The sequence below is a fragment of the Aythya ferina genome (assembly GCF_964211825.1).
Source record: "Aythya ferina genome assembly, chromosome: 13".
NCBI lineage: Eukaryota > Metazoa > Chordata > Aves > Anseriformes > Anatidae > Aythya > Aythya ferina.
Genome location: NC_140311.1, coordinates 7,791,101 through 7,799,349, shown reverse-complemented (window position 1 = coordinate 7,799,349; position 8,249 = coordinate 7,791,101). Strand labels below are relative to the sequence as shown.

General features: G+C 52.2%; 1 long non-coding RNA gene across 1 annotated transcript; it reads right to left on the bottom strand.

Annotated features, from left to right (window-relative positions):
* Nucleotides 1-769: 769 nt before the first annotated feature.
* LOC311444220 lies at nt 770-4,291 on the bottom strand. Its single transcript, XR_014697755.1, has 2 exons — nt 4,125-4,291; nt 770-1,991 (listed from the first exon to the last, which is right to left on the bottom strand). It is a non-coding gene; the product is annotated as an uncharacterized lncRNA (long non-coding RNA).
* Between the last annotated feature and the right edge of the window lie 3,958 nt (nt 4,292-8,249).

Genomic DNA, 8,249 nt, shown 5'->3' with positions numbered 1-8,249 from the left:
ACGTGCAACCACCCCATCCCCAAGCTGCCAGCTGCACTGGCCACAAACAAAGCCAAGCCAGCAAAACGATCTGTTTAGACCAAGGTATTGCAGTGGGGAAGGAGGAAGTTACCAACTCACTGGTGCTGCCAGTTCTGTGGTTCCAGATCAAGTCTCAAAGAAAAAAAAAAATCAGCAATTCTCACATAACACATGTGAACAGTTATAACAAGGCAGAAGAAAACCCAGCTTGTGGACATCAACCCTCTCCCCAAGACAGTCCAAGGTACCCGTTAGCAGAGAAACCCCCAAAACCATTCCGCACACTGCAGCACAGCTTTGATTTCAGCAGCACCTCCCTTCCCAAATGCACTACCAAAAGACATACCCACCCCCAACACCACTCCCTGACCCGCCTGCCAGCATCCAGACCTCACTGCTAACCCCAGCAGCAGCAAAGTTCAGGCTGCTACATCCAACCTGCTCTCCACGAGCCACTCGTGGCTTTTTGGCAGCCTCTGAAGCTTGGACAAACCAAGGTCTCCCCCTTCTCAGGGGCAGCACTTCGAAGCAAGCTGCAGCTCCACTCCTGACTTCAAGGCTCACCCAGGCAAAGGGGACAAGAAAAGAAGAAAAAAAGAAAAAAAGGGGGTAGGGGGGGCTGGAGAGTGACTACTGCTTCAGGGCAATTCACTTGAGGATGTCCTGAGAAGCCAGCAAACAGCATCTCCCATACCTTTGTTACTTGTCTACTGCAACCACACTGGACTGAGACACATTATTATACAAGTTTTATTTTAAAATCTCTTTATTGTTAAGTACACCACAGTAATTTACATGTTCTTACAGAAACACTCCCCAAACACCCTTCCCTGGGCCACTGCAACTGCCCCAGGATTTCCCCCCCACACCCCCCGGCCTTTTCAAATGATAGACAAACCTTAGTGTCTGGAGAAGTTTTCCTTCTTCCCATCCCTTTAAGCTGCGGAGTCACCAGCCAGCCATTATGCACATTACTACAGACTGCTGTGAGAATTGATTACTGACAAAAGCTATGTTGTCAGCGATGAAGGTCTTGCGGTTTACAGATGGATACCGTGCAATTTTTCTCCTACTAAACTAATCAAAATTGCATCGTGATCCACCCGACAACAGCAAAACAAAGCTTACCAAACTGGCAAACGTTAAGCAGCGCAGCCTGAAGACAAGTCCTCCTTTCCTCCACAGGCCGGGACAAGTGCAATACTCTACACATAGCTACAAGTAATGCAACAAATCCCCACCCATGGAGAAACCAGCGCAAGGCATCTTCAGATCTTCACGGCAAAAACAGAAAGCTTCAAAACCCATCATTCACCACAGATTCACCACCACCACAGTCAGTTTTGCATGGATTTGCACAGCAATTTTAGTAAGCTGGGATGCAAACCTGCAAAACTGACTGTAATCAGTACCATCTTCTCCAGAAACTGCCACTAGCTAGGATGCACTTTATCTAGCAGTACTGTAAGTGCCCACATTACAGTAGGTCCGATTCAAAGCTACCTGCACTATGAGCACTTTGATACTGCTAGGACAAAACTACTTCCTGAGCAATTGCCTTCAATGAACAAATGCTTTACCTAAAATCGTAGTTGCTGAGCTAAGCCAGATGGACGCGTGGTTTTGGACGTGCAGGCAGCAGCTTGTGCCAGAAGGAGCATTTAGGGCAGTAGATTCTACGCTACTTCACTAACTGCACTAGATGCACCTTAACACAAGAACCATTTGTAACGCAGCAAAACAACAGTCCCGGTTACGTCTGTGCCCTGCTACCGTCACTGAATCGCCACAGTAATGCCAGAAGTGCTTATACTGCAGTAGATCCTAAACTCTACCTGCACTGTAAGCACTTTTGCACAACTCAAGGCCCATCAACAGATAGAAACTCTTCCACTTAAAAGCTCTTCTTGTTTCAGCGCAGGCGAGGCATCGCAGAAGTGTCTCGACTGAAGCACAGGAGCCAACGGTACCTGCCAAGAGAGAAGACCAATATTAATGTTGCATGACACGTATGGATTCACTACTCAATTTAGTGGAGGTTTTCTGGTGGAAGCACAGATGCAGAGACCGGTTTGAACTTTTAGGACTGCAGTTAGACAGAGAGCTCACCAAGGGAGGCCGAGCTTACAGCTAATTTCCACTTAAATTAAGGTGAAAATGGCTTCCCCCAGTTGAGAAGCACGGCGGTAGGTATCAAAACATCCCGATTTCCTGCCCTGCCGTGCTCCCGCGCCACGTGAGCCCTGCTCCTTGACCTTCCTCGTGGGGCTTCCCCCGACGGCGCAGGGCGAGCTCTGCGGGGTCTGCGCTCCAGATGATGCCGCCCGCCCGCCGCGGGGCAGCACAAAGCACCGGGCGCTCCTCGTGGGGAGAGCCGGGGTGGGGGGGTGGGGGGCTTCATTTCAAACCTCCCCCCGCAGCCACGCTGTCAAGCCCCAGCCGGGGATGCTCGGAGGCACCGGGACCCCCCCCAGCGCCCCGAATCCCACACTTCTTGCGGGGCTCCGTGGGTTTGTTTGCTCGGGGGGGGCCCCCGGGCGGGCACCCTCCCCCCCGGTATCAACTCGGGGGGGGGGGGGTTTGGGGGGCGGTCGCCGCCACGTGCACGCCGCCCCCACCCCCCGGAGCACCCCGGGGTGCGTGCGGGGGGCGCCCCGCGTTGTCCCCGCGCTGGGGGCTCGCCCCGCCACGTGCCGCCCGCCCCGTCCGGGGGCCGCGCGCGGCGATTAAAGCGCGGCCCGGAGCACTGTGGGAAATGGAGTCCTCCATTCAAAGCCCCAAAAACGCGCCAAGCCGCCCGCCCGCCCCCCCCAACCCCCCCCCCACCGGGCAACCAGCGAACGGCGCCCCCCCCCCTTCACATCTCACCCCCCTCCTGTGCCCACCGGCTGAGGGGCAGGGGGCCGGGCCCCGCTGCTAACTCGCCCCGACGGCTGCTCCGCGCGGCCCCTTTGTCCCGGCCCGACGGGGGCAGCCCGGCCGCCTCCCGCCGCGCCTCCCTCCCGCCCCCGTTCCCCCACCGCCGCCGCCGCCGCCCTCTCCCCTCTCCCGGTCTTGCCTTGAGCTCGGCGGGGCCACGCCGCAACCCGGGCACGGCGCGGAGCGGAGCCGATCGCGGCGCCCCGACGGCGGCTGCCCCGAGCGCGTGGTCCCGGCTCCGGCTCCCGCCCGCCCCCTCCGTGCGCGCGCGCGCGCTCCCCTCCCTCTCCCTCCCCCCCCCCCCCCCACCCTCCCCTCCCTCCCTCCCTCCCTCCCTCCCTCCCCGCCCTCTCTCCCGCGCGCGCGCCGCCTCCCGCCCGGCCGCGCACTACAAACCCCAGCGCCCCCCGCGCGCCACGCATGCGCCCCGCCGCCTCCCCCCCCCCCCCCCGTTACTACTCCTCCTTGCCGCCATGTGCTCGCCGCGCGCGCGGCCCCCCCTCCCCCCACGCACCGGCCACGCGGGGGCGGCGCGCGCGCGCGCTCCCCCCCCCCCCTCTGTCCACACCGGGGGGGGGGGCGCGGGAGAACCGCACCGGGAGGGGGTGGCGGGAAAAACGTGGGAAGGGGGGGGGGGCACGGCTCGTAACGCCGCAGCCCCCCCCCCCCGCGGGACCCCGAAGTTTCGCCCTCCGTTTGGCCCCGTCTATTGTTGGAGGAGCGGGCACCGGGGGGGGGAACCGGGGAGGGGGCACCCCGAGGAACCGGTGGCCGCGGGGAGCTGGGGGTGGGAGGTGCGGGCCCGTGCGGGCGGTGGGGAGAGCCCCGCGCACTCCTACAGGTGGGTGGCGGCCGCCCGAGCCCCCCCCCCCCCCCGGTGCTGCCGCCGGGTTGGGGTCGGGGTCGGTGCTGGGGGCCGGGGTGGAAGTGGCCGGGCCCCGGTGCTCGCCGTGGGCACCCGGAGCAGCGCTGCCCGAGCGCGGGAGCCGCGCGAGAAGAAGGAAGAAAAGAAGAAAAAAAAATAAAAGAAAAAATAAATAATAAAAAGAAAAAAGATTAAAATCAAAATAATAAAAGAAGCGCGAACCCCGGGGGCACCCCGCGGTCCGCGCCGGGGTCGGTGGAGGGAGAGGAAAAAGAAAAGGGCCGGGAAGCGGCAGAAAGCAGAAAGATAAACACGTTACCTTTTAGCCCGAGCAGAGCCCTGGAATAAAAAGGGTTTTACGAAAGTGGCGCGAAGACAATATCATGTGATCCCAGCCCAGGGCGGCTCCCTCCCGCACCGACCAGCCAAAAAAAAGAGAGAGAGGAATAAAGAGGGGGGAAAAAAAAAAAAAAAAAAAAAAAAAAGTACATCCGCTCCCCACGCCATTAGCATAATTAATTGTGTCCTGCAGCTGCAGCCGCGGCTCCCCGGCCAATGGCAGCCGGGCGGCCCCGGCCTCCTCTTCCTCCCGCCCCGGGGCCAGCGGGGCTGGGGGGCGCCGCGTCCCCCCCCCCGCAGCCGGCCTGGGGGGGAGCCGAAGCTCCGCGGGTGCCGCCCCGCACGTGGCCCCGCTTTTTTGGGGGATTTTTGGGGAGCTCCCCCCGCGAGGGCTCGAGGGGTGACCCTCGCCCGGCGGGGCCGCTCCCCCGGGGGTGCGGCGGGGGCCGCTCCCTGCCCTTCACCCCCAAGCCACCCCCGACCACCGCCCCCCGAGGTTTTGGGGCTCCCCCGCGGCCACGCCTGGCTCCCCCGGCACCGAGGGCCCCGCTCCGTTGTTTTGGGGCGAAAAAACCCCGAAAGCTGCGGCCCGGCCTAGCGGGGCCTAAGCGGCGGCGTGGTAGCCCCCCGGGCGGCGCCGCTCGCCCTGCCCGGCTCCCCCGCACCTCGCCCCGCCGGGGCGACCCCGAGGGGTCCGCTCGGGGATGGGAGGACCCCGACCCTTAACGGGGGGGGGGGGGGGGGGACACCCTTGCCCTGGCAGGCGCCCCATGGGCTGGGGAGAGGGGTCGGCCTGCCCTGGCGGGCGGCCCTCGCTGGAATGCCAAAAATGTGCTAATTGTGCCCTGCCAGCGGCCGCCGTGCCTGAGGGATTAGAGGTAACCATCTCCGGGGAAAGAAAGGCGCCTGGCGAGCGGTAGCCAACGGGCCCGGGCCCGCAGCCCCCCACCTCCCCCCCCACACCCCATGGCCGCTCCTGGAGGTGCCTCGTGTGGCCCCGATCGCGGCCATCGCAAGTTGGAACAAAAAGGTCCCCATGGAAACCGGGGAGTAATCTGTCAGCTCCGCGGCGAGAAAGGGGCTTTTGTCCCGCCTGTATTTACTGCTGTTTAATTTCTTCTTTTTTTTTTTTTTTTTTTTATTTGGAAATCCCGCAGCCAAGTTCTTCCACGTTTTTTTTGTGTGTGTTTTTTTTTTGTTTTTTTTTTTTTTTGGGGGGGGGGGAGTGCTGCCGAGCTGCCCCCGAGCTCTCTCCCCGTGTGCGTGAGGCCTAAAACAAAGCGCCCATGGCAAGGCGAGACGGGAGGGCTCCCTGCCCGCACGAGCATTTCGGAGGCTACTTCGGTATTTCTTCCATTACCAGCCACCCGCTCCTCCGTTATCAGTGGAAATGCTCCGCTCGGATCGGTCTCGGCGAACTTTTCTGGTGTAAAACATCTCCGGGTGTCGAATTCACCGACTTCTGGTTTGGAGCTGCGGGGACATTTTGTGGAACGGAGAGCTCGGGAATAGTCGAAAGTTGAATTTTCTCCTCGTTAGCCGAAATACCTTCCTGAAGTCCTGAGTCGAGAATGACAAAAGAGAAGAAAAAAAAAAAAAACAACTCAACATTAAAGTCAATAATTTAGCATGGGTGTGTAAACTTGCGATCAATGCCTCCGCAGAAATAGTGTAGCGCATTCACACGGCAATGAAAAATACAAATGTTCCAGAAACTCGTGTATGCACAATAGCATGGAAAACATTCCCAAAGAAAAGAGATTCCAGGTCTAACTCTGTCAAACAAAACTTTTTAAAGACTTGTAGCAAATAAGCATGAAACACGTCACAGTACTAGGAAGCTTCCTTATATAAGAAAGGAATCGTATGCTTTGATATTTTTGATTGCTTAATATGCAAAGTTGGATCGTAACTATTACTCAAATGTTATATAAAGAATAAAGTATGTGTAAGTGTAGCAGCTTTTACTCAACACATGGTGCAAATTGATTATCTCTTTTCTGTTGGTGTAGAAATAAAGTAGTCTTTCAACAAATAGAGTCTGAAGATGGTGAAATAAGTCTACATGAAGTGTTACACAGATAAGATTAAACGGTATTTTTACATCCTCCTGCTGACCTTTGACTTGTATTTTTGTGTATCTTGGAAGGGAGTCTTGGGGTCTGCAAATACAGCAGTTGCTAAAAAAAGCAATAGTCAAAAGAAAAAAGTGCTGGAACATTTCTTAATATTTTAAAGGATATTGTCTAGCTAAAGTATTCATCTGCATAAAGTTCAGCACTTTGTTGATGGTCTTTTCAAATGCATATGATTTACAGTTTATAAGGTAGCGCTTGTATGACGCGTTACTTCTTGGGGTAAGATTTTGTTGCAGGTTAGGAGGAACACTACAAAGACTGAGGTATTTCTATATAGGGACAAAGAGAAATGTTTTATTGAAAACCACTTTAAAAATTGATGGTGAAATTTTATTGCTCGCTCTTTTACTCTACGTATATGCAAAAAATTGTATTTTTTTTTCTCTAATTGAATCACATACATGAATACTTGCTGAGAAGATATTTCTGTTTCCTTCGTTGCACTTTTCTTCTCAGTGTTGCAGATCACTCTTTTCTATCTCATTATGGTTACTGATTCATTCATACTCTTTAACAGCTATGGTCAGGGATTGCCTTGGACTGCCTCTTCCACTTCTGTTTCCTTCAAGAATTAGAACTATTGTCTGACCTTTTTTCATGCAGAGGAAAGCTCAGTGAATTGTGCAGAGCTATCTGGATGCATAAAAGAAATGAAAATAAGAAACAAGAGGGATGCATCTTTGTGAAACAGAAAATTATTTTTCAGAACAAACTATTCAGAGATACATATGAGTTGATGTATGGAGAGACTTCTGACAGATTGATAAAATCTAAGTTATTTTTCAAAACTCTAGGAATATTTGAAAGCCTTAAGAAGGAATTCCACTGAAGTTGCAAAACAACAGGATGAAATCAGTACCCAGAAATCATTTTACAGCCAAGTCTGGAGTCTCTCAGATGTAATATTTCATAATTTTGGAAGAGAATGTTCACACCGAACAGGTCATCTTAAAAAGAAAGAAAGAAAGAAACAAACAAACAAACAAAAAGAATATTTAAGAGAAAGTACTTTAATCATTAGCTACAGAGTTACTCTCCTGATCCAAAAGTGATGGCTAACTTTTTCTGAGAATGCTCACACTGTCACAAGTTTGGTAAATCTCTGCAGGAGCAGAGTTCCTTAAAGATTTGTCTTAATTTTGCATTCTGCACACTTTGGATTGTTCATATAACTGTGGATTACATGTCATTTCCTGCTAAACTGTCTTTGTTTTAAAGCATTCAGGTGAAAAATAGGTTGAATGAAAATTATTCTTTTGAGGACAGACAAAAAAGAAATACTTGGAGGTTATGATTCAGTTTTTTCCTCAGTGTCAATGAAAAATTTAACTCAAGTTTATTTTCTGAATAATCTCTATGTATTTGCAATTCTGTATGAAAAATAACTGATAGTAGAAAAAGTTTTTGTTGCAAAAGATTTCACACCTTTGTCATTGTCTTAGTAAAACAGATTTGAAACTAACATTCACCTTTCTATTTATTGTACTTCATCTGTGAATCTTTAAAATAGGAACATAAGCTAACCTAAGTTATCTGCATTCTTGTTATGTGAAACACATTTATAAAACCACTAAACCCACTCCTAAATAAGGCCAATCTACATATAAAATGACAAATTATTTGCATTGAGAATCAAATATATAGAAACGACGTGGAGTTTGTCTAATTCTATTATTTTTTCTTTTACAGTATTGATTGCTGTGATAAATAATATAACATTTTATGTATATCTGATATGCTTTAAAGGATTGCCGCATACTAATGTCTAAAAGCTGTCTTCTTAAGAACTCTTTGACAACTCATTATAGACATGTTTATTAAATCAAAAAGTAAATATAAAGAATAAAAGCTCTGTCTGATATTTATTTCCATAGTTCAGTAGATATGTAAATATGTTAAATTCTGCATTTAGCTTTCCAATCCAGGCTGAAATTCAATTTCTCTGCAATTCTTTTATGCAATTTCTA